At 44.5% G+C, this 26542-nt stretch overlaps 1 protein-coding gene across 1 annotated transcript in view; it reads left to right on the top strand.

The window, feature by feature from the left end:
• The first annotated feature begins 363 nt into the window (after positions 1 to 363).
• LOC144768926 (uncharacterized) overlaps positions 364 to 26542 on the top strand; it is a 282473-nt gene continuing 256294 nt past the window's right edge. Inside the window, exons 1-3 of the mRNA XM_078652934.1 lie at positions 364 to 386; positions 7647 to 7746; positions 14096 to 21350. The gene's annotated coding sequence lies outside the window, so the exon portion shown is untranslated. The remainder of the gene's footprint in view (positions 387 to 7646; positions 7747 to 14095; positions 21351 to 26542) is intronic.

Below are 26542 nucleotides of genomic sequence, written 5' to 3' on the forward strand. Positions count from 1 at the left end.
ACAGGATGCGCTGCGGGGCAGCGAGCCAGGCGTGGGTGACCGACAGGGTCACGGGTCCGATGAGGCACGCGAAGAGCGGGGGCCAGACCCCCTCGTCGCCAATGTAGTGTCCCGGTGTGGGCCTGAATAATTGAGACACTGGGACACATGTGGTTGCGGTGGTGGCTAGTTACTTACTGACCACGCCCAGGGCTCTGGGCTATTTATTCATACGTGAGCGCAACGGCGCTCACGTTAGGGTCAAACCAAAGACCCTGCACGTCCCAGGGGGGGAGGCACAGGAACAAATGGGAGGGGGCGTGTGCTGCAGTGGTACGCCCCGCTGCAGCAACACTACACCGGGCATGGATAAATGTTAGATGCGAAGGACGAGGGGACATCTCTTGGTGAGTACACTGCATGGGTGACACTAACTCGGATAATCTTGGAGAGAGGGGGGTTTTACACAGGGATTTGGATTGTAATTAGATGCTTTGGTGGCGCGCAGGCTTTGTGCATGCATTGGCACTCTTATTCAAACACACACACACACATAACATATATCCATACACAACACACACATACACCTGAAACAGATAACCACCCACACCCGAAACACCCACAAACACATTCACACCTTACACAAGGGCACTCAAACACGCAGAAACAAATAGAACCAGAAAGACATACTTTCACTCACACACGCTCTGTGGTGAAGGCGCGCGACGTGAAGCAGGTTCAAGAACAGGGCGTGGCCGGCCTCGTGCAACGGGTGTCGGCTCTCGTCACCCCCTGTGATTGGCAACATTTCCAAAGACAACGCAGATTGCCTTCAATATCTGTGAGTGTCCTCGTGCTGGGTGGGCTCTCTCGTGCATGGCCTGTGCAGCTGTCCTTCCTCTATTTCTTAATGTTACAAGTGAGCACCAATAGGGAGCATCTTGCAGCCTCTGCCGGATATGTACCTTCAGTGCTTTAAATGGCCTTGGGGTTGGAATTCTATTGGTGGATACCGTTCCGCGGTGTTGGGCACGTGCCCCAGGCATCTCTTGGAAGGGGTCAGTGTAGGGCTCGTCTCGTGGCCATAAATGAGAAGCAGCTTTTCTTGTGACTTGGCAGAATATTTAACATCAACATAAAAGAGGCAGTGAGATGACGCAAGCAGTGACGCAGAAGCTTTAGTGAGACCACACCTACAACATCAACTTTCCACCCCTCGTCTCTGTACTGTGGGGCACCTGTTCACACTTAAATACCGTGTTAAGAAATGAGGAATTACTGAATTTTTTTAAATTGAGCCCTTGAAAAAAATGCCATTTGATGACATCTTCAGATATTTATACTTGATCATTTCTCAGTAAATCTGAGCCGGAGACAAACCTAGAGAGTAACCGGAACATTACTGAATCAGCTGTTGCTTTAATGAATGAATGACTGGTTTTGTATAGCGCACAACTACTTAATGAGTGTCCCGGCGCTATGGCAAGAAACCAGACGGAGAGCCAGACTTGTAGATTAAACAGGTGGGTTTTTAGGACTTTTTGGAAGTTCTCTGGACATAAATCCCAATTTGTATCCAGCATGAAATTCAAAAGATCTAAACACAGCTCAGTTTTCATGTAATATACCTCTTTCAAATCCAGAATGAAATACACGAAACTTGCAGCATTTCTTCTACAATTATTGGGTTTCTTGCTTTTTTCCGTCACTGAGGGCAGGGGGTGCTCTGTGAAAACTTGATTCTACTCCACTTTGGGGTTGAGGACATCAGTGGTGAGGTTGGGGTGGTGGAGGAGTTTGGACTGAGTGTGGGGCTGGGGCTGCTTCAAAGGATTATGGGTAATATTTATAATTTGCCTACACCATGCAACACACCAAGGGGCTCATTTATGAAAAGTGACGCATCGCTGCGTGAAAATAGAGATGCGTCACTTTTCACTGCGCCTTCCTTGCGACACCAATGATGAGTCATATTTACAGTATGACGCATCATGGCGCAAGGAGTTACAGATACGTCAGTATTTCCGACGTATCTGTAGGCGCAAAAGTGACGCATTGCTGGAGTGTGTCACTTTTGACGCAACTCCAGCAACGTGTCCTTTCACCTGGGGCAAGCCCCATGTGAAAGGGCCCGCGTCAGTCTTACGCCTGCTGTGAGGCAGGCATAAGAAATTGACGCATTTGTGTCTTAGAAGTGTTATGTTATGTTATATGTTATAAGCTGTTTTGTAACGCGCTCAATTACTACCGGAGTATCCTGGCGCGGTATACCGCTGGGGAACCCGTCCTGGCTTTCCCTGTGGGATGGTCCCTACTGGGAGTCTCCAAGGTGAAGCCAGGCATCCCCGGCGTTGATGGGGCCATTGTGGCGATTAGGCAAGCTAATGCCCAGAGTTGCCGAGAGGGACCCCTGGTTAGAGTAGGCACCGAGGCGAGAATTATCGAGTCCGCTGACCCTGGTCCACAACCCTGCCGCGTCGGGAATTGAACCCTGGTCCCGGGCCGACTCCTGCTTCCAGGTCTGCCGCCTCTAACCAGTGAGCCACACCACTCCACTCCAATATCATAGATTTCACTGCGTCACTTCTACGACCCTTTCTTGCGTCAAAACGCCCCTCTTGCATACAATATACCTGGCTCAGGTATAATGTGGAGCAGGGGTTTACAAAGTGACACATCTACCTAGATGCGTCACTTTGTAAATATGGCGCAACAAGGCGTATTTTTTACACCACTGGTGCGTCACAAAAAGTGATGCTCCAGCAGTGTAAAAGTGACGCACAGACTCATAAATGAGGCCCCAAGACCCCTTGCTGCACTGCTCTGTGTGAAAGGGCAGGGTCAGGTATGCAGCATATCTACTGCAACATGGCACATTCCTGCTGTCTCGCTGGTGCACTGTTGGCTGCCTAGCGCCAATGCAGACATCTTGGCACCCTACACAAAAAATCCTTTGATGATTTTTAATAGCATTTTGATGCATTCCTGGGATGACCACTCATGGGAAATCTGGAAATGCACCAAAATCCATGAGTGGAAGAGTGAGAACAACTGCACTACTCCCATGGACCACCTCCCCGTGGCAGAGTGACGTAACGAAATTTTGCTTCTGGCGGTACTCCAGATTTACCAAGCACCGCCGGGCCATGCAAGGTGGCTTTGTGTGCCTTGGCAAATCTCATCTAGGTTTTGCATTGCCCTTGCATTACCTTGCGTGGCGCAAGGGCAGCACAAAACGTAGATAAATGTGCCCCTATATTTTTATTTTGATCTGTCCTCACCAGTTTCTAAGCATTTGTATGGTCTATAGCTGCCTTTACAGACTATAGTTTCCTAAAAATTCAATAACAATTTCTGTAAAAACACCATGGGTCAAATGGTATCTCATTTACGTTTTATTTCAGCCCAAAAGACAGCTGACAAATGAGCCAGCCTTCTTCAGCCATTGACTTTCAGCCACATTTTTTTTGTCATTCCAAAGGCAACCATTCAGTGTTTGGCTTCTCAGGTAGTGTGAGTGAGGCAGTTTTACCTACATTACAGTGACCATACTCTCTGCCTCAGCAGCAGGAAGTGACAGACAGCCGGTGACAGGCAAAGTATGCAGCATCAGTCATCATCACCCTCTGCTGTGTTCCATCCTTATTTTAAGAGCTTCACTGCAGCTCACACCAGGAATGACCACCAGAGGGCAGCGTCATTCAATTTAGGACTTTCTGTTGCGCTAGTTTCCACATTTATGATCCCCCTCTTCACATTTTTAGTTCTAAACATTTTTCACAAACAAAATTGCGAAATATTCCCAAACTGGCATTTACCTGCAGCATGTTAAAGGCAGGGAAGTCATACCCATAGACATATCTGTCAGGTCCTTCAAGAAAGAAAATAAATAGCTGCTTTAACCTCATCCAAGTAAACTTTTCTAAAGTGACACAAGATACATAACCTTAACTCCTAAAGTCAGCGCTTTGTTAGAACGTTGTTAGAGCGTCATTTCTGGGGAGAGGGGTCTGTCCTGGACTTGTTTCCTTTGCATGCTGGGTCTTGTAGTCAAGCATGTGGATAGGTTACTTGTCTGCCAAGGGTCACCGCTTGGTATTGGCAGGGGTTATTTAAATCTAAATCTGGCCTCCCCTGGACCAGAGTAGCCAGACCCACATTGTTGAACCTTTCAACGCAATGTGAGCTAGAAAGGTACAGCCACCCTGACGACCCCGTTTGAAGTAAATCACGCATAAGGAAGGTCCCAGAAAAAAACAAGTTTGCATTGCGGTGTTAACAGTGTGTTCTTGAAATAATAACGTGCATTTATCTTGTGCAGTTAGTTTAGCTGATGAACAGCAGCCATTTTTCTATGCAAAATGTACCACAATCTGACCACTGCGCAACCAGTGCAACCGTGAATGGAAGCCTCAAAAGTGAACCCCAGAACTCTTAGGTGGGTGCCAGGCTTGCATGGGCCATGTCCAAAACCTGCTCAAATTAAGCATGTGTAAGGATGACCCCGGGCAAGGCCGAGCGCTAAACTAGCGCGCATCACCGTTATGGCGGTCGCACCGGTCCCCGGGGGCAAGGAGGAGGGGGAGCACTCCCACCTTCTTCTGAGGGTCCAATAGGCGGCGTAGGGAGGGGCGTGAACCGGAAGCACTTTAGTGCTTCCGGTTCACGCGGGCGTCCAACTTTGGGGTCTGACCGGTTGAGACCGGCCTGGCCCGTGCCTCCCCCTTAAAAGGGGGGTGCGGGGAGCAGAACAGTCTCTTGTTCCTTTGCTCCCCACAGGCACAGCACCCGGGCCACCAGCAGCCCGTAATTTGTTTTCTCCACCCACCCTCCCCTAAGGCAGGCATTTTAAATATATTTCTCAGTAATTTAGTTGCTTCGTTTTTTAACTTTCATTGCAGGTATCTTAGGAGACAAGATTGAATGTAAATATGATGATTTGGTGAATTTATAATAAAAGTGTTGATATTTGTAATTGTGTCAGTACAGTATTTTAATTTTTTTTATTGCAGAGTTATGTAGTTGAAATGTGTAACATTTAATAAAATATCAGTATATGAAATTTGGTTTCAGTCAATAATGTCGTATTTAGTTGTGTGTGTTGTCTCTCCGGTCAGGTGGTAAGGTTATGATTGGTAAGCATAGTCTTCGGTCCTTAGCGGTCAGAACCATGTAACTCCAGGGACAGTGACAGCCGGTAGGTAGGGTATGGGGGCCAGGGGAGACACTCTTCCCAGTGGGCCTGTGGCCACCCTCACACGTGCATCAGGGCGCAAGTATGCAGAATTTTGCTGCCCCATTTATGGAGTTTAAGGCACAGGGCGTAGGGGGGCCTGGGGGAGAATATCCATCCAATAAGCTCTACCCCCAGCGCAAGCCTACTCCGACGGAGTAATTTGTAGCTTGCTGGGATCTAGAGCCTGCCAGTCATTGACCTTGCTGTAGGCTCTAGAGGGACTGCAAAAATAGAAAGGGGTTCTGCCCAAATCACCCTCCCATACCTGGGCAAGGTACATCCAAGGATGAAAAAGTAGAGAAAAAGGTACTGAGGGATCAATCAAGTATTTATTTTCAAACAAGAAATAATCAATTATCCTGTTGGTATACTTATTTAAGTGTAATCACATTCAAAATTTCATATAAACATATATACTAGTCATCAAAGAGAGTGGCGCAAGGAAACAAACACATATGGAAACATATATATATATATACAAGGACACTACAGTCTATACAAAATATCCAAAACACATATACAAACTGTACATTACAATTGCTATAATCTATCTATATATACACGTACCCTAAGAAAAAGTACCAAACTTCACATAGTATTCACTCCTAACTCCGAGTGATATACAACCCAAAGAAAGGAAGTCCCAATAAAGTGCGCCAGAGCTATCACTTCTCTGTACAGTTATTGTATAGGGCACAAAAGAAACGAAGTTGCAAAAAGTTGCAAGTTAATGGGGACTCCTTAAGAACAAGGTGTCGACGCAGTCGCGGTCGCGTTTCAGCCAGATGTCTTTAAGGCTTCATCAGGACATGGGTACTTTTGCACACGGTAATTCCAGCATAAGGTGTAGGAGGGCAACCCATCCCACACGGGACTCGGAGGAAATAAATTCCACTTCAAACTCTCCATATCTCAAAAGTGAGAGACTGAAAACGCCCATAGAAGACGTCCAATCGTAAGATCTGCGACAGTGTTCCAGATGGATAGGTTAGATTATGTATCCTGCCTCAATCGAGGTCAGACAGCGCCAAACGTGGTCTCGGGGCAATTAAAGCGGCCACTGCACAGGTCCGTCCAGTTGAAACCTAGGCTCTAGAGGGGACACGCAGAAAGTGAATATATGCATTGTTAGATTTATGGTAGGAGTGTTGTGTGTATTAGATTTTAAGGTTAGCTACGTAACATCATCTGTCTGAATGTATCCGGACTTTCTGCGTAATTGTACATAATGTGAATAAATAATGTTTAAAATTTTGTAATAAATACGGCCGGGGGGGTTACACCCCCTAATCGAAAAGTTAGTGTGGTCATATTACTTGCCTTGAAGGAAGGAGGGAGACCCCATCCGTACAAGGGCTGCAGGTACAAAATGTAAATAGAGGGCTCAGGGAGTACCAGGCCATATTCATTTCTCTGTTTGTATTTGTTTCACATGGAGTGTGAAGTTGAAGAGGGTGCCTTGCAGAGGCGCAACTAGAGCCACATTTCAGGGGGGGCTAAGAAAAATTTCGGGGGGGCAGGCTGAAACTTTAAGCAATAGGCAGAGTGGAGCTGCAGGGGCTCTTGAAAGGGGTGAAACAACATCAAAGCCTCATTAACATGCACATGGTCTTTTAAAGACCTGTGAAGTGCTCGGGTGCGGCTGTGTGTGTGCCCGGGAGCCATCTGAGCCCGGTCTGACACACACGATGGGGGGGCTGTAGCCCTTTGATTCCAATGGGTGTTGCGTGCCTGGTGCCTTGTGTGTTTTTTCATGCTTGAGGTAAGTTTGGATTGTGTTTGTAACTTTCTTCTCCGTTGAAGTGCAGCAGCAGGGTTTTTTTTGCTGCTCCATCTGGTCCATAGGAGGCTTGGAGGGAATTATTCACTCGTTCTTGCAGGAGGCAGCAGTGGAGGGTGAGGCTCATTCACTGAACAAGTTGGAGGGCACGCAGCATGGTTCTTGCCATCTTTATATCGATCAAGGCCTCTATATAGCCATCTGTACATATTGATGAGGTTCTTGTATGTTTGTTTCTCTTCTGGGATTCATCAGTCTCAGTTTGTTGGTGTGAGTGCACTCAGTGACTGAGCACACCAGGCCATCTTGCCAGAGGTGACAGACTCAGTTGGTTACTGGCTCTGAGCTGGAGTTTGAGTAGGTCATACCCATTTATTTGCCTTTGCATCGTGCTTGTATAGCCTCATTTATTGCAACACTGTGGTCCGAATTAATGCTTCCTAGCGCCCTCTCATGCCCATAGGGCAGCTACACAGTCTCACCGCAAAGCATGGCTTACTCGTCCCCTCTTAAACATTCCACAACAGGCAGCAGGTCCTGGTGCCGACTGCCAAAAGGCTGTGGATTTTGATTAATCAACTTCAAAACATTATATTATGTGGTGTTGTCTATAACTAATACAGGTGTGCTGTGTTTCATTTCTCCTTGTAGATCCAGTGATAATTGTTAGCTGTCTCCTGCGGGGTTGTCAACGGCAAAGAGGAGTCCTTCAGAAGTCACTTAAGTCTTTGGGAAAACATTTTGTGAAAAGGTAAGTGTAAAAACTTTACACCAAAGGTTTCTCATTAGGGAGCAAATGCTCAGGGAGGAGCGGGGATAAAAGGACCAAGGCTTCCATGTTGATTGACAGAGGTCCTCATTAGGATGGCGTTCGGACTGCCACCGACAGACAGTCAGTGGCAGTCTGACTAACATTCAGCAGAGTGGTCCGACTGCTGCATTATGATGCGGTCGGTTGGACCGCATCACTCCGAGGGACCAACTGACGCTTCAATCGGATTGTATTCCCTACAATCGGGGGGTTCCGGCGCAGGCATTACTGAAAGGATTACGATGTTCTTTTACAACAGCCTTTCCATGGGGGTCTGACCGCCATGGAAAGGCTGTCGGAAAGGGACTTTGGGGGCCCGTAGCAGGGCACCCATCCCCCGTGGCCCTCTGTTATGAGGCCTAGGGGGCACCTGTGAAACCCCTCTACACATCTGTACCCCATGTGCTAGACAGCATATGGTGCCTGGCATAGAGTGCATGGATGTTTAGAAACATACCCTTTAACATTGCAGCATGTGCTGCAGCCCTTTTAGGGCCACAGCACAAGCCGCAATGGAAAAAGCCATGATTCTGGCCGCCTACACGTTGCTCCCATCCTATTTGTCAGTCGCTCCCAATTCTGCTGAGATCGTAATCGGGCCCCAAGTCTCACAATGTACTGCATCACGCCCACATTTGCATAGGATGGTTACATTTGTTTTTGTGTGCCTGAGGCATGGTTTGCTGCTTGGTGTGGCATGTGTGGGCAGCCTAGCACTACTGTGCCCACGTGGCACCCAATGAGCTACTTTCTGACTTCACCCCATGTTCTAGCTTCTGTCCCAGGACCTTGTCTAATGCGATGCAACTGACAGAAGAGGTGTGTAGGTTGAAGGCTATAACTCTGAGCTGTCAGCTCCCAGGTGATTCATTGCCACCATATCCATCACCAGACCAGCTCCACTGATCATCACTTCTTGTTCACTTTTGTATTTTAGTGGTGTTTTACTGCTGCCAGACGTACTTTTCATACGCAGCCATTCTGTCATTTAAACTTTAAAACTATCTGGCCACTGAAGAATCAGGTAGTAACCTCCCGCTTTATTGCCTTCAATTAAAAAAACAAAAACGTTTTTACAGATGGCAGTCACCATACTCTATTACCCCAGACCAACTTACAAGAGTCTTAATGTGAAAGGTGCATGAAATTGAGCATCTCAATAAAAAAAGTAGTGAAAGGACAAGGTGACACCTCACGTGCACACCACCAATTGAGCTCCCTGATTGGTACTCACCAGCTATGCCCACTTTTTTCATCATTGGTAGCCATCTTGCCTTGAAAAATAATAAGTGTAGTGTCCAAAAATAAACAAAAATGGTGCTAAGAAAAGGGCTGAGGTGAATAAATCGCATCCCACAAATACGACCATGTGAAACTAAAATTGAAGTAAGTTGCACTTTACTCGATACCAACTTTATTATTCACTGTGCACTCATTCAAATGCAAATCGGTTGCCTATCATGCATACCGCTTCATACTGAGCCGACATGTTTCATTGCCACGACAATTTCAAGGCAATATCTTCAGTGCAGTGGGGTTGCCTAGCACCAGTATTGGGCACTTAAATATCTTTTTTCTGGGACCTTAGTGAGCTACAAACTCCATCTGTGAGTCCACTCTGTGGATTAACACTCGACCGTAAAGGTCGGAACTACACGCTCCGTGAGGCCCGTGCGATTGGCATTACGGTTTAGTGTTAATACACAGAGATGACTCACAGATGGAGTTTGTCTCTTCCATGACCTAAAGAAGAGAGCTGGTATGAAAAGCTGTGGCTCACTAAGCTTCCAGAAAAAAGATATTTAAGTGTACAGTGCCTGTAAGAAGCTTGCATAAAAATATTATCTGAGATTAGGGGCGGATCATCCTTCTCGATCCTGTAGCAATGTTAAAAATTTAAAAGAGCGGTGAAGTTTAGAATATTTCCAAACAAAATTACTGAAAATACTATCTATTTTTTTTTTTTAAAAGATCTTCAATTTCTACTGGGATGGACCTAAACATATATAGAACTTTGGGAAGCATAACCATTTTCAAAATATTACATCACCCTATAAGTGATAAGTGGAGTCTATCTAGGCGGCGCAGGTCCGTACTAATCTTACTAATTATGGGTAACATATTTATTTTCCAGATGGTCTCTATGTTACTGCTAATCTTGATGCCCAAATAGATTACTTCAGTTAACCTTCGGGGGTCACTACATGGGGTTTTAGAATTGCATAAAATCTGAGTTTTCCCTGCATTTAACAGGTAGCATGATTTTCGACCATATTCACTGCCTAATTTCTGAATTTGAGAGATTGCTTTTTCTAGGTCCACAGTTACTACTGCCAAATCATCGGCATAGGCCATTATGTTTGTATCATGCCCATTGCAGTTAACTGGAACGATGATCTTATATTGAAGGATTTGCTCTACATAGATATCAATATACTAAGCAAATAGTATTGGAGAGCAGGGACAACCCTGTCTCGTCCCCCTTGCAATGTCAATAGAGATTGATTCTTGACCCATTATGTTTAGTCATGCATATGGTCTATAGTACATTGCCTGTATAGCTGTCAAAATACCTGGCCCAAATCCTCTCTGTGCCATAGTTGTCCAAAGATACTGCCATGACACGCGATCAAATGCCTTCTCAGCATCCAGGAGGATCATAGCCATCTTCTCGCCGGTTTCTCAGTAATATCAAACAGGGCTATAGCACGTCTGATGTGATCTGTTGTGCCTCTCGTTGGTATGAAGCCATGCTGCCATGGTGAGACTAGATGGGTTATGATCCCCCCTAACCGAGTAGCTAACATTTTTTAATATAACTTCGTGTCAACATTCATGAGAGATATGGGTCTGTATGATGCAGAATTATCTGTGGGTTTCCCTTTTTTTTTAAATACCACAATATCTGCTCCTTGGCAAGACTCAGGAGGAATACCGCTACTCTGTATTCCGAAAAACAGATCTAAAAGTATAGGAGCTATTTCCTCTTGAATTGCTTTAAAAAGCTCCAATGGGATTCTATCAGGGCCTTCCGCTTTTCCTGAAGCCACAGAATGCAAGGCTGATAGCACTTCTTCCATAGTGATTTCTTTATCCATCTCTTGCTGCCTTTCTTCGCTAAGCCTACGCTGATCACCGAGGATTAGCTCAGTTTCATTGGAAGGCATAGGGTCGATGTTGTCCTGTTGATACAGGTCCTGATAACATTTCTCAAAGGTCTTGATAATGTCCTTTGTTTCTGTATAAAGAACACCATCCTGACCCTTGATTTCTGCTGCTCTTTGTTTGGTCCATAAGGCAAGAACCTTACCGATGGTCTTGCCGTATTCATATCCCTGACTCTTATGTGCTTGATAAATAGCTGCCCCCTTCTTAGTATAATATTTATTTATTTCAGCTTTTGTGATCCCTATCTTTTGTCGTAGTATAATTATTTTCTCTCTTGGTTTTGTCTAATTATCTTGGTGTGTTCTTTTTCCAATTTGGTTATCAATGTATTAATTTCACTCTTCTCTTGTTTTATAGCTTTCCCCGCAAAGCTGATTGTTTCTCCCCGGAGGCCAGCTTTGAAGCTATCCCAAACTATATTGCTTGAGGAACTATATCGGTTAATTTCGTAATATTCTATGGCCCATCGTTTGATGTGTTTGAGATAGTTCTCATTGAATAATAGTGATCTATCAAACGTCCACTTCGCCTCTAGATGATCTGAAGTCTGAAGTACTAAATCCATAACTAAGGGATTGTGATCCGATAATAATTTATGTAATTTCTTTATTCCTGTGGTTGAAATCAAAGAGGATGACACCAAAAAGTAATCAATCCTAACACATTTCTTATGGGGATTTTAGAAATATGTATAGCCAGGGTCAGTAGGATGTTTCGTCCCCCACACATCTCTCAAGTCATAGCTAGTCTGTAGGGCCCAGAGGGCTTGATGGACAAAAGGTTTCCTCCCTTGGTATTTCTGGGTTCTACCGAAGCCCTTCTCATAGTGAATGTTCAGATCCCCACAGATTAAGAATGGACCCGGCTATGATGCTAACTCGACTTCTAGGTCATTACAAATTTGTGGATCATCCACGTTTGATCCATATATTGTGCATACGTTCAGTTCCATGGGCAATTGTGCAATGGACCATCTCCCCCATTTATCCTCCAGGACCCGGGTAACTGGTCCAAAGCAAATTTTTACATGAATCGCAACCCCTCTGATAGTTGAAGTTTGTGTAGAACTGGCTACGAGATTGTAATCCCCTTATAGCTAAAATATCTTGTTTCCCCCAAGGAATATGTGTTTTTTTGCGGACACATTATATCAGCCTTTAAGCCTCCTAATATTTCAGCAACTCTGATAAGCTTTGACTTGTCATTGAGACCACCCACTTTGACTCACCAAATAATGATCTTACCCATTCGATTTATTCAGTTTCCTCTGACTTAATCGCCCTTGCCTGTTAATGACTGCTGTCTCATTTTTAGGTCTTGCGTCTAGCGTTGCAGTGTGCAGCACTTCTCGTGGTGCGCGAGACCTCTAGTGAGGGAGTTTTTAGAGTTGACCACACACCTGTTTGACTTTCTTGCCATTGTGGATGCTTCGCCCCTGGCACTGCTCTTAACATATCCAAGTAGGCTCTCCTACCAGTAGCGCTCCTCTTCAGATTTTCCTAGCTTCCATCTTGAGTGAAGCACTCCCTGTGTTTTGTTTCTTCCCACCTCCAAGCCTCGGGTAGGAGTCCACAGATGTTACCCCTTTAAGAGAGGAGCCAGCGCCTACACCCATTCCCGAGTATATTTTCCCCTCTGTTCCCATGACAACAGGGATCTTTGGAGCCATATTTGCAGAGAACAACCGGCAAGAATCAGAGCACCGCAGGTAATGCTCCCTCTCCTCTCTGCCGAACATCAGTATGGCTAAAAAAGTGAAAAATGCCCTCATAAGCTCTGCGCGGCAAAGCGCAGCTCCACACTTTGCCCCAAGTTTAGCCAACTTGTTCCTTGGCGTATGGGAAGAGGAGGTCCTCATGAAACTTAACTCAGATCCCAATGGAAATAGAGTCATCAGATGGTTTAGGTACATAGACAACCTGTTTGTGGTGTGGAGAGGGAGTGAGGAGAGTGCAAGAAATACCATTACCCGACTCAATGACAACACTTTCAACCTGAACCTCACATGCACCATGAGAAAGAAACAGATCGAATTTTTGGATGTGGTACTTGAAATAGAGAATAACCAAATGAACACCAAACTCCACAGATAAACAACAGCAGGGAACAGTCTTCTCCATGCTTTCAGCAGTCACCCTTAGATACTCAAATGGAGTATTCCATTTGGTGAGCTGCTGAGAGCAAGGAGAAACTGCAGCACACAAGAAAATTTCCTAGCAGAACAAGAGAACATGAGCACGAGATTCATAGAGAGAGGATTTCCTAACTGCGTACTGTCTAAAGCTAAAGAGAAAGTTAGAAAAATCAAAAGAGAGGAAACGTTGGAAGACAAATCCATCCTATCAGAGAATCTAAAATGATATCAAGAATCCTGAATCGTAACTGGAACATCCTCTCCAGTGACCCAACCACAGGCCACACAATACAGGATTGACCACACATTACATACAGAAAAGGAAGAAATCGTAGAGATTTTCTAGTTAAGGGGGGCATCACTAATACACATTTAAAACACAGTTTAGTCTGCAGGGATTTGGTCCCTGCGGCCACTGTAAAGCTTGTAGGAACAGCACTATGAGGAGAACATATCAGACTCCGACAGGAGAAAGAATGATCAAATAATTTCTGACCTGTGGAACCAGAATCACCATTTATATCCTTGAATGCCCATGTAAAGAGATATATAGGCACTACCACACTAGCCACCAAGAAAAGAGTTTTAGAACACATGAGGGCTATCAGTAACAAAGACCCTAATTACTCGGTGGCTAGACACTTCACAGATTACCATCTCTCTAACAACTCTCTCCTCACTTTCTTTGTCATAGAAAAGATTTAGCAGAACCACAGGGGAGGGAATAGAGTATTGCAGTTACGAAAGAAAGAATCCTGGCACATAATTAACGTACAAACAAAAATACCGGACAGGCTTAACCAGGATGAGGAAATGAGCATACACCTACGTGAATAATGTTTATTAGGCCTTCTCTCTGTTTTTGTCTGTATACAGCAGTGAATATGTAAAGTGTCTGAGTAAATTCTGTGCTTAATTTTAATAGAATCTTAATCCACATTGTGAGAGCAACTCATGGATGTATCTCTCTTTTTTCTTTTAACACAGGAGAAAAGGAAGGGGCCGACTTAGAGGACCTGCTTCAACGTACCCCCCTAACCTTTTCTTCAGTCATCACGGTGGAGGGCGAGACCCCACAGATAAGAGATTTGTTTCCATTACTTAACTATCTCTATTAATCTTGGGTCAAAACTTGAGTGTAGATCACCTCATTTTATCAATTTTCACTATCTATTTAGTTTTCTTTTTGTGGACTACTGGGTTTTGGTATAGGCTTTGAACTCCATACAGAAGAGTATGGTTACCCTTGGTTAAGTATTCGGGCACTTTGCCGAAAGCAAGACTTTTAAAAGATACTCTGACCTATAAACCAGATGCCTTTTGTGCTCCCCTCCATTCTTAGCGGTAGAGCAAAATATCTCTACAGTGCTTGTTTATAGATTGACTCTAGGTCTCCTTTGTTAATAATTTTGGGGTTTGTATGAATCTTTTTTGGGGTGGACCACAACATACCTTGTTGTGTACGCATTTTTACAGGTGACTACATACACTGTCACATAGAGACAGGCATCTGATATGGAGTACGGGTCAGATTATGGTGGGATTCCCCAGGGATTTCGGGAGATCTGTTCACACCGGAATACTTACCCCTTTTAAAATGGACAAACAGTAACCACTATGATTCTAATAGTGGAAGCAGTCAGTACATCACTAGGGCAGATTGAGTGAATTATCTATTGAGGGTAAGGCACTTTGCCAGTATTAATTAGTACATACTAGGGGTGGGCGGAATTTGCGTAATCGCATTACACAAATCTCCGCGAAACATTTTTTCATGTTGCCGGTAGCCAATCAGAGCGTTCACTTCAGTGGGAGTCTGACTCGTGCAGGGCAAGATGGTCCAAGGGAAAAAAAACTCCAGGGCCTTTAAACTGGTGCTCCAGCAAGAGTCTCTAGAGCCTCCCAGGGACTTAACTGTCCAGAAATTCAATTCCTAAATTTCTCAAAAGTTACAGAATGGATTTACACCAAGAATTATCATTATTGTGCGAATAATTTTACATGATGTTAATGATTGCTGTATGAATTATTTTACAAAAACACTTGCTGTATGCATTTTTAAAATATAAATGTATATTTTGAGGATTTATTTTGTTACAAGTGCGTGAAGCTAAAATGAAATATTTGCACTTTTTCCCTAATCACAATCATGTGTTGAAGAGCCTTGTAAACATCGATTCTTTGCCATTCAAAGATGACGGGTAATATTTTGAACCATTAATATGCTAGTCCACTTTTTATGTTTAATGTACTAGTGTATGTAAACAGCAGGGAAACTTGACTTCCTTTACTGTAAGAAAGCCGTAATGGTGAAACGTGTGGGCCCAACGTTTTGTGGGCAGAGGGAGCTATCCATTAAGTGTATGGTATAGGGTAAGAGTTGCACATAAAACATGCTTCCTTTACCTATGGCCATTATAGTATGATGGCAGTAAGGATGCTTTATGTATTTCCATGCTATTTTGCACTTACTTTCATAGCTCTAATGCTATACCCATATATAAAACAATGTGTACAAAAGAAGTTTGGAAGATCTCATTAACGATGTCATTTGAGATGTCAGCAATGATGTCATAAATGATGTCCTAGAACATGTCATGTCTTAGAGATAATTTGTGAATTTCGTGTTTGTTTTAGCTCAAAACATTAATGTTGTCACTGACAAATTCACCTAACTATAATGCTTCGTTGTTTTAGTGAACATATATGCAAATGATATAAACACTAACTAATATAGAGGTGTCTGTGTGCTTATAGAAGTATATGCTGGTATATATATAGTATTAAATATTAGAGGATTGTTTATATTTACAATGTATCAACTTTCTATATTAGAATATTTAACATTTATTACTTGAAACTCTATATTAAAAAAAACTATACTTTTGTATATTTTCAGACAATAGTTATGTCAACAATAATTTTTAAAATATTTTTGTACTTACCATCATTAAGGATCTGGAGGATGATTTTGTGGTAACCAATATTTTTGACACAATTTTATTGTCAAGTTTGTTGTTTACCAATCAAACAATCAGGGTATTATAAGTGCACTACTTACCCGTGGGGGTCTCAAGGTGCTGAGGGGGGTGGATCAGCAAATCTGTTTTTCCCGAAGAGCCAGCTCTTGAGAGTCTGCCTGAAGGTGTTCAGGGAAGAGGGGCGTCTGATGTCTTCCGGGAGCTCGTTCCAGGTCCTGGCCACAGTGTGGGAGATCGATCTTCCGCCTGCTCTGGCTCTGTGGATACGTGGGGTTTCAGCCAGTGCGTGGTTGGAAGATCTGAGGTTTCTTTTGGGTACTTGGAAGTTGATTCTGGTATTGAGGTATTCAGGTCCGGTGTTGTGCAGGCATTTGTAGGCATGGGTGAGAATTTTGAAGGTGATTTGTTTCTCCACAGGGAGCCAGTGGAGTCTTTGTAGGTGTTGGCTGAAGTGTTCGTGCCGGGGGATGCTGAGGAAGAGTCTGGCGGAAGTGTTCTATATCGTCTGGAGTTTGCACAGTAGGGACTTGTTTATGCCGGTGTAAAGAGCATTTCCGCAGTCCAGTCTGCTGGTGATGAGTGCGTGGGTGACTGTCTTCCTTGACTCAGGGGGGATCCACTTGAAAGTCTTTCGGAGGGTGCGGAGGGTGTTGAAGCAGCTGTAGGTGATGGCGTTGATCTGTCGGTTCATGGTGAGAGATGAGTCAAGTACGATGCCGAGGTTTTTGGCGTGGTCCACGGGAGTCGGTGTGCTTCTGAGGGCGGTCGGCCACCAGGTGTTGTCCCATGCTCAGGGGGTGGTTCCAAGGAAGAGGACTTCGAATTTCTCGCCGTTGAGATTTAGGCAGCTGTTGGTCATCCAGAGTATGACGTCCTGCATCCCTTTCTGGAAGTTGACTCTGGCGGTGGTGGGGTCTTTGGTGAGGGAGAGGATGAGTTAAGTGTCATCTGCGTATGATAGGATGTTGAGGCCGTGTTGTCGGAGGATGGCAGTGACGGGGGCCATGTAGACATTGAAGAAGCTCGGGCTCAGTGATGACCCCTGTGGAACTCTGCAGGTGATATCCATGGGATCGGAGAGGAAGGGTGGCAGTCTGATTCTTTGGCTTCTTCTGGTGAGGAATGATCAGATCTAGTCTAGGGCTGTTCCTTGTATGCCGGCGTTGTGTAGTCTGGCGACGAGTGTGCGGTGGGACACGGTGTCGAAGGCTGCTGATAGGTCAAGTAGGATGAGGGCTGCGGAGTGGCCATGTTCCAGGAGGGTGGGGATGTCCTCTGTGGTGGCAAGTAGGGTGGTCTCGGTGCTGTGGTTGGTTCGAAATTTGTATTGGGCCAGGTCAATGACAGCGTTGTCTTCGATGAATCGTGTCAGTTTTCTATTGACTATTTTCTCTGAGACGTTGGCCGCAAAGGGCAGGAGCAAGATGGGCCAGGGGCCTGTGGGGGACCCTGAATGGATGCCTTTCATGGTTGAGGCGGACTCTTCGGCTGTGATTGGCATCCAGGTGGAGATGGTGGGCGGGCTGGCTGGTGTGTCTGGGGGCGGGCGGACTGTGGCGTCTGGTGGATGGTCGACAAAGTTGTCTTAGAGGTTTTTGATCTTGAGGTGGAAGTAGGTTCCAAGCTTTTCCCAGAGGTCTTGGGCAGGGTGATGTCTGTGGCTTCGCTGCGGTGGTTAGCGATTTCCTGAATGACTCTAAGGAGTACCCAAATATTGTGTCAGTGATCCTTTGTTGTTTCATACTTGAGCTGAGTTTTAAACAAGCTTGTAAATGTATTTTTCGGATGTAACGAAGCAGCAGGGTTCTCTTTACTGTTCCATATGTTTTGTAGGTGGCTATTAGATCATTATTCACACCTTCCTGAAGGAGACAGAGGTGGAGGGTGAGGATAGTTCACTGAATCAGAGGGAACCAGGTGGCATGAGAGTGGTTCTCACCATCTTTATGTCCATCCTTGGTCTCTTCATTTCCATCTGTAGCCATTTATGATGCTCTTGTTTGTCTCTTGTGGGATTGTGATCTCATGCAAGGCCGGACTGGCCATACCGGGTAAGAGGCGTACCCCCAGGAAACTGAAAGGGTATAACCAGCAGTTGGTGGGCAACAATAGAAACTGTCAAAATTATTCTGGTGATTAACGTACTTGCTAGGGAGGGATGGGAGTTTTGACTCATCTAAGGTAGCGCAGAGAGTTAATATGCCTCCTGCAAAGAACATGTACCATGCATATCAAGGAAAAGCATAGTATGTGCATAGCTAGTGGTTTAATGCTTTTGTTACAGAGATTCTTTTGTTACTATGCAGCTCATAAGTTACAATCATAATCTAGCACATTGAGCTATAAACTGCCATCAAAGAGCTGCATGCAAATTGCATGGTACAAGTTAGAATGTTATGTTTTTTCCCAGTCTTTCATTATCCTGATGTTGCAAAAAAAGGTATGTTTGGGTAGAAATTAATTCTTATTAATAAAGTCACCTTAACCACTGTGTGATGTTCTGAATCCTGAGTTTGTTCTTCTCCAGAGCAAGCACTTTAAAAAAAGTGCTTACCTGTATGGAATACATGTGAACCCTACACTTTGTTGTCTCCTTTGCCTTATGCAACATTTTCTATATACTGATTTATACACATATAATTTGTTGTCTCTGTATGTGTGTGCTGTAAAGTGCTCCATCACCCTACATTTGTATGAGAGGTGCTATAAAACAAAGTAAATACTGAGAGAGGGTCTATGGAGAGATGAGAGGCGCCTTTGGAGGATGATAGTTAGGGAATCATTGACAAGCCCCAACAAAGATTGTCATATTCTGGTGCACAGTACAGTCAGCATTTATTATGTTTCAAAAGATAATGCTATTGAATTTATAATGATAAATGTTATATAGAATAAACCATTATCTCCCATTTTTTTGGGGGGGGCCTCCCAAAGCCCGCTTTTTTGGTGGTCAGGCTCGCTCACTGTCCTCGCTATGCACCGTATAGGGGCTGGTCGTAAACAATTTGCCAGGGATGCTTTGGGTTCCCAGTCTGGCCCTGATCTCCTCTATCATCATCATGGTTCTTTCTGTGACAGCACCCTATGACTGAACAAATTAGGCCAGTTGTTGCCACTTGTTGCACTGTGCCAGTTTGATATAAAAACTCACTTATTTACTAGGTCTGAACTGGAGCTCAAGTGCGCTCTAACCGTTTATTGTAACCCTGGGCTTAGTTCGCGAAGTAGCGCTACGCGAAGCTACGCGAAGTGCACTTCGCACTACTCGAACTTCACGTAGCACTACGCGAGCTGCGTAGTAGCATGTTCGCACTGTGCAAGATGCATTTTCAATGATTGCACAGTGCGAACAAGCATCAGGCTCTGTACAATCATTGAAAACGTCATCTTGCACAGTGCGAGCTGTAGTTTTCTGCCGCTCGAGTAGATTTTTACTCGAGCGACAGCTTTCTCAACGCGAACTGGTAGTTTCTCATCGCGAGCGGTCGCGAGCATGCACGACCACTCGCAATGAGAAACCTGACCTACCCGCATTGAGAGTCTCGCGGGATGTCATTTTGCTTGCTCGCAGTCGCGAACATGACGTTGAGGACCGCGAACAAGCAAAAAATGACCGCTGCACTACGTGTGTTCGCACTGTGCTACGTGCAGCTCGCGTAGTGCGAAGTTGCGCAAACTTCGCAAACTACGCGAGCGTAGCGTAGTGCTTCGCCCAGGGTTAGTTTATTGGCATATGCAGCCATGCCTGGACACAGGGGTTGTGCACAGGACAGTTTGATTGGAGTAATTAACAGTGACTGAAATTAATTAAAGGATCCAACCCATGATTATTTTATTTCCTTCAGTGCAAGATGCTAAGGGCCTTATTGCAAGTTTTGTGGTCCATGAACCGCCATGCGGCCGTTCATCTCATCTGTTCGATTGCCATAATACAAGATGGGTGGATTGCTATTGCAAAGGCTGTGGTTGCACCTCTGACACTGCCAGCATACCTCCGACTGCCCGGGTTTAGGGTCGGGAAAAGCTGCTGCCATAGAGTGGTACAGAGGATTTTCACTGCCGTCCGTCTTACAAGTTGGCTCTCCAACAAGCCATTTGCGGCGGTCAGACTGTCAGCTTTGAGTTCGAGGAACAAGAGTATTAAGGATGCATACGCATCCAGCTCCTGTTCTACCCATCAGAGTTTGACGTCGATTCGTTCTATAGGCCCCCCCTTCTCAGCAGCATCTTTACCCCCAAGAATATTTCCCTTTTTGCTGCGAAATACAAGTAAGTCCATTTTGTACCATATACCCATTGCCTGGACTCGCCACATATGGGCCGAACTCTGGTAACGGTTAGGCGCTGTTTTTTCACGTGTCATGTACATTCAACACATGTAGTCAAAATGTACACACAGACATCAATAGATACTGAAAACCATTGTCCACTGCCACAAGACTGACGCAGCCACACTGCGGGCGCCACCACCAACTCATGATACTGAGGTTGAAAGACCCCCAGTGCTGCGGTCTCCTGGTGGCTGCAGCCACAGTGTTAGGGCTGTCTGACTGCCAAACTCATAACCAGGCCCGAAGTGCCACAAGAATGCCCATACGTGGGTCCCAAACTCACTGTGCTACAGGAAGCAAGCTGCACCTCACTGAAGAGATCCAACTAGGGTGAAACCGTTCTTGACTTGCTTTTGTTTTGAGAGGACTTGGCTTGGCAGTTCAGGTTGAACTGTTCTTAGTAGAGTGGGATGAAGGCCGATTTGCATGTGGGTTGGTCCAGACTGAGGTAGCATATTGTGCATAAAATGATGGAATGCATATGGCCAAAATCATTACAAGTGGCTAAGATGAATTCAAGCATCCCACCATCACTTTGTTGTTCCCTTCTGATCTTGACATAAGCCATGAGCACTCTCTGTACAACAGATCAAATTTGCAATGTCTCATGGTTTGGAAATTTTTGGCCAAATTATTGAGACATAGTTACTTCTATATCATTTAGTACCATTAGACTAGTTTCAATGAGGTAAATATTTCTCTGTTTCCCTCATAAACATTCTAAAACTGGCAGCAGGACCTGGGGGCTTCTGCCATGGGACTGTTGGTTTAACATATACGATGTACATAAACTATCTTAAAATTTAGATTTGATTACATTGCTTTTCTTCTCCTTATAGATCCATCCACAATTGTCAGCTGTCCAGTGTAAAAGCCACCAGGAGTCCTCGGGAAGCCACTTAAGTCATTTGCAAACCATCTTGTGGAGAGGTAAGTGTGATAGCTTTAGGTCCTTGTGTCATAGGTTCCCTATTAGGAAGCAAATACTCAGGGAGGGTTGAGGACTAAAAGGGCCATGGCTTCCATGCTGACTGCCTAAGTCTCACTAGAGGACCAGCTCTGGTGAGACTTGAGAGAAAGTGTTGTTGAATCTTCCAGATCTCAACTGAGATAATGTTGTTGTACTGCAATAATTCCTATTTTTCATGAGTTGATTGCCAAAGGATGGTTATTATTTTTGTTTTCAAGTTGCACGGTTTGTTGCTTCTTGTTTCATGTGTGGGCAGACCTTCAAGTGCGAAGCTTTGCTTCACGTTGTTAATGAACTCACCATTAGAAACGGATTACACACTAACACTACATTGCTGATGCCATTTATGTACATTAGGCTGGATGCCTGACACTACCTTACCCAGATGACCCAGGGTGAGATGGTTCCTGTCTGTACCCCAAAGCCCTAGTGACGGTACCAAGGATACACAGAGCAAGAATGGGCGCCCGCTCCTTCAGATACCTGGCAGCAAAGTCATGGAATACCCTACCGATGGCCCTAAGAATAGAGCCATATGGAAGCAGATTCCGCAAGCAATTGAAAACCTGGCTATTTGAAAACAGGCTAACAGCAATTACCAGGTAGAACAATATCCCCTGTTAGGTTAGCAAGTGACAACATAACTTCTCATAACACGTTCCGATGTCTCAGCGTTGGTGTAACCAAGCGCTTTACAAATGGAATAAATAAATGCTCTAGGTTTGTCTGATGGCCTGGTTTATTAAGATGTAACTGGCAGAACTGCTTTGTAAGTTAAAGGGTATGACTCTGTGTCGTCAGATTCCAGGATCTGCCCTCTCAACCATATCTTTTCCAGTTTATTAAATACTGCAGCAACGACTAGACAACCTTAGATTCTTACATTGAAAGCACCTCATAGTGCATGTCATACACCATAGGTCAGTTATCATGCTAACATGCATCAGCAGGAATGCTAGCCATGTTCCAGGTTCCAAAGCTTTTACAAGGACTGCTTTCATTTATGTCCACTCTTCTGTTTTAAACACTGTAGATTCCTGAGAAAGCGCATGCTTGATATTGCTAGAATTTTAAGAAGATGTGTGACTTGCTTGTCTATCCCATGATGTCAGATAGACTGGTGAGGATTGCTGGGTGTCAGTAGTCGTGTAGCTGAGTTGGTTGAAGTCTTTCCTAATGAATGTAAGGTTGGAGTTGGAGTGGGAAAGGAATCAACTAAACTTGTAAAGGTCCAATACTGGTGCTTCCAGTATCATGTCTGTGCCCAACCCTCTTTAATAACCACTTTCAGACTCTCCACCAGCTACTGTTTAACCTGAGAATCAGTTTTAAAAACCTATGCTGGTGACATTCAAATGTTGATTTGTATGTCAGATTATAAATAAAAACACATATGTCTTGAAATGTATATCAATGTCTAAATATTGTTAACAAAAATAATGGTCCATTGATTGTAAATTTCCCACAACTAATGAATCTTACCTGAGACGATAAGTGAATTTTAAATGGAAGAATGTAGGTCAATGTGGACATGAAGAAGATGCTTCTGGCCACATGCACTAACGTGGAGCTCTCATGACTGAAGATTTGTGATTGCTCATGTGTTGATGATGATGTACCTTTTGGTGAGGTATGAAGGAATGATGTCTAGGATGATATCATAAATCTGGAGGTCCGACACTGCTTGAAGGAGGGTGTGTGGTACACTATGTGGCATGCTGGTATCAGAGGCAGCACGTGGGAATGGATCAAGCATTTCCTACAAGACAGATCCTTTCAAGTCCTGCAACAGCCCTTTCAGTCGGAAATCCATCCCCTGTTACAAGGGGTGCCACCCATTTCTGCTCCTAACCCACCATTATTTAACGGTTAGATGCACCCACTAGCAGGCATAGTCCTAACACATGAAGCTGGTGTCATATGCTGACACTCAGCTGATCATCACGTTAGAGCAGAAGGTCGGAGAGTATGAGAGGAGTGGAGAGAGACAGGGAGAAGGCATGAGGGAAGAGAGTTACTTGGAAGGTAAGGAGGGTTGGGGTAAAGGAGAGTTAAGCTGTGGCTGGAGAGGGATAATAATAATAATAATAATAACCAGCATTTTTAAAGTGTGCAGCTACCTCAGGTGAGGTGTCTCAGCGCTGGGGGCCTTCTGGAAGATTAAGCTAGCTATTGCCCAGAATCACATGGTGCTGGGCTTATCTGCCGCCGGCGATCGAACCATGAGCCCCCGTGTTCCACAGTCAGCCACTCTGGCCACTACACCACACCCATAGTATGATGTGAAGATATATAATAGAATGCAAGGAGGGAACAGTAGAAGAAGAAGCATGGTTGTAAGGAAATTACCACTATGAAAAGTGAAATCCCATGCAGCAACATTTTGAAAATTAGAGATGTTTCCCTGCAGAGTGACAATGAAGATCTGGAATACCTGTGGGAGAAATGTGAAGAGAGAAGGTCCAGGTTCCCCAAACCACTAGCTAGTCATAGCTGATGAGGTGATCCAGTAGCGGCGCAGGTGCAACGCCCTAAGAGAAGCAATTTTCCCAAACTGCGAGCTAACAATAGTCCATACGGAACAGGAGACTTAGGGCCTAATTGTGAGTCTGGCAGTCGGAGGACCATTAGACTCGCTGGGGCACGGTGGTGGTTTTCAGCCGCCGTATTGCAACTTTGGCAGTCGGACTGCCATAGCACTGCCACTACTGCCGCCCCCTGGTGGTGAGGGGTTCACAATATGCAGCTGCGGCACCACCATGCATATTACGGGTTTAAGGACAGCCAGCGGTGTCTCAGAGGTTCTTCCTTCTTGATACTGGAGGCAGTTATTAAACAAAGAGGGTTCTACAGGCCCATTTGTTCCCCATGCAATGGCATCCCTGTACGCATGCACCCCCGGGTACAGCACGGAACATGCTGTGGTGGTCCTGTGGCAGTACGTTTCTAAGGCATACAAATGTGCATTCGAAAGGTACCGCCACGCCACTTGCCAGATCTTGAAAAACCCGTAATCTTGCGGGCAGCCCTGTTGTGCTGTTCTAGAGTGGGGCGGTGGCATCGCAGCCGGCACCAGAACCACCAAACCGGTAATCGGGCCCTCAGACTCAACAAACTAGAAGGCACAGATCTCCAAACTCACTAGTTATTTAGTGTTAATGGATACCTGCACAGACGCAGTTTCAGTGCAACCCATTGAAAGGTGCAGCTCCTCCAAGACAAAAAGTAAATATAATTTGTGAGTACCACCCAGTTGTAGTGTATGTGCATCAAATTGAAAGGTCAAGCTTTCCACATTCAGGAAGAGCATAAGTGTAATCCACTAATGGTAAAATGCAATTGTTAAGGCCAACATATTATAGCAGTGCAATAACACTAACTACAATCAGCCAATAAGGCCCACTAGTATAACAGAAATGGCAATAGTATGGGAGTATGTGAGATATTGTTCCAGGTGTATGTGCACCTCAAGGTCATCCCTTTAATTAAGTTACAGACAAAAAATCTGAATCCAATAAAGTATTTAGTTGCCATTGGATACGGTTCTATGATGGCATGGCAGAGGGAATTGTATTCTCTCTCTGTGTAAGGTAAACACTTAGGGTGAAACTTCATCCATACAGAGTCAACTACTCTGCATAGGACCAACATATTAAATTAATTTGTGCAAATGACAGAGAAGCAGGTCACAAGTCTCCTGAGCAGAGAAAAAAACATATTGGGAGACAGTCAGACGTGATTACATCAAGAGAAGGATGGCACAGTGATACAGCAAGATGACATCTGATCCTACACATACTACAGGATATTAGTGTGCCAATGAGGTCTGGAATATCTCCAGATTTGAAAAAACTATTTTTCCTAGACTGAACATCAGGTAACATTCGGCTAAAATACCTGAATCAGGTTTTGCCATTGTTTGGCTAGATTCTACTCTGCAAAGTGCCTTGGGTCTGCAGACTATAGAACTTACATTTTTTGCAAACATTCTTTGCCAACCCAAGATTGATATACTAGTTTTTCAAAGTGGAAAATGTGGCCTCTTTCCATCTGCCACACTGAAACAGAGAATGTTTATTTAAAATTATTTTATTTTGTGTAACTTGTAAAAGTACATTTACTGCAGAGGAAATTGATATTAACCTCTATTGTGCTTCTATCATTATTAATTGTCAACATCGTTGCTGTTAAAGTGTAACAGGCAAGGTTTCTGGTTCATCAGTTGATTTACTCACACCAATTAGGTATGGGCTATCTACAAGATTAATACACCCTAAAAATGTGGCAGAGCAAACTGCTTTATCTGTGGTACCTCTAAACTATTGGTAAACAAAGCTCTTAGGGCCAGATGTAGGTCACCAATTACCGGTCGGTAACGGCCGATTTCGGCCGTTACCGACCGGTAATTCGTTTTCGAGATGTAGGGGCCATTATTTTACAGATTCGGTAAGTTTACCGAAACGGTAAATTTACCGAATCTGTAAAATACCGAATCGGTAATTTTACCGATTCGGTAAAACCCAGATGTAGGTAGCACTACAGGCCTTCAGAATTCGGTATTTTACCACCCAATCCAATTGGGTGGTAAAATGCCGAATTCAGGTGTGCATACACATCTGTGCATGCACACCTGTGCCATGTGGCACACAGACATGCCCTTAGGGCATGTCTGTGTGCCACCTGGCACACATGCCTGTATTTGGGGTGCTAGAGGGTGTTAAAGTGACACCCCCTGCACCCTTGCTGGAATCGGTATTTACCGAATCTATAAATACCGATTCGGTAATGCCCATTGATTCCTATGGGCTTCAATGCCCATAGGAATCAATGGGCATTACCGAATCGGTATTTACAGAATCGGTAAATACCGAATCTTAACGATTCGGTATTTACCGATTCTGAAATACCTACATCTCCCCCCTCTATTTTACCACTTCTTAAATATCGAATCGGTATGATTCGGTATTTAGGAAGTGGTAAAATAAAATTACCTACATCTGGCCCTTAGTCTTGAAAGCTAATTTTCAAACACAGGATCAGAATGTAACAGTTTTGGTGATAAAAGCTGATCTTTGAGTGTAGATGAATCACTGCTGTGAATTTGCGCGAAACCCTACTTGATGTTTCTCCACTGTTTCTTTTGTTTCTAATT

Source organism: Lissotriton helveticus, chromosome 7, assembly GCF_964261635.1.
Source record: "Lissotriton helveticus chromosome 7, aLisHel1.1, whole genome shotgun sequence".
NCBI classification, from domain to species: Eukaryota; Metazoa; Chordata; class Amphibia; order Caudata; family Salamandridae; genus Lissotriton; species Lissotriton helveticus.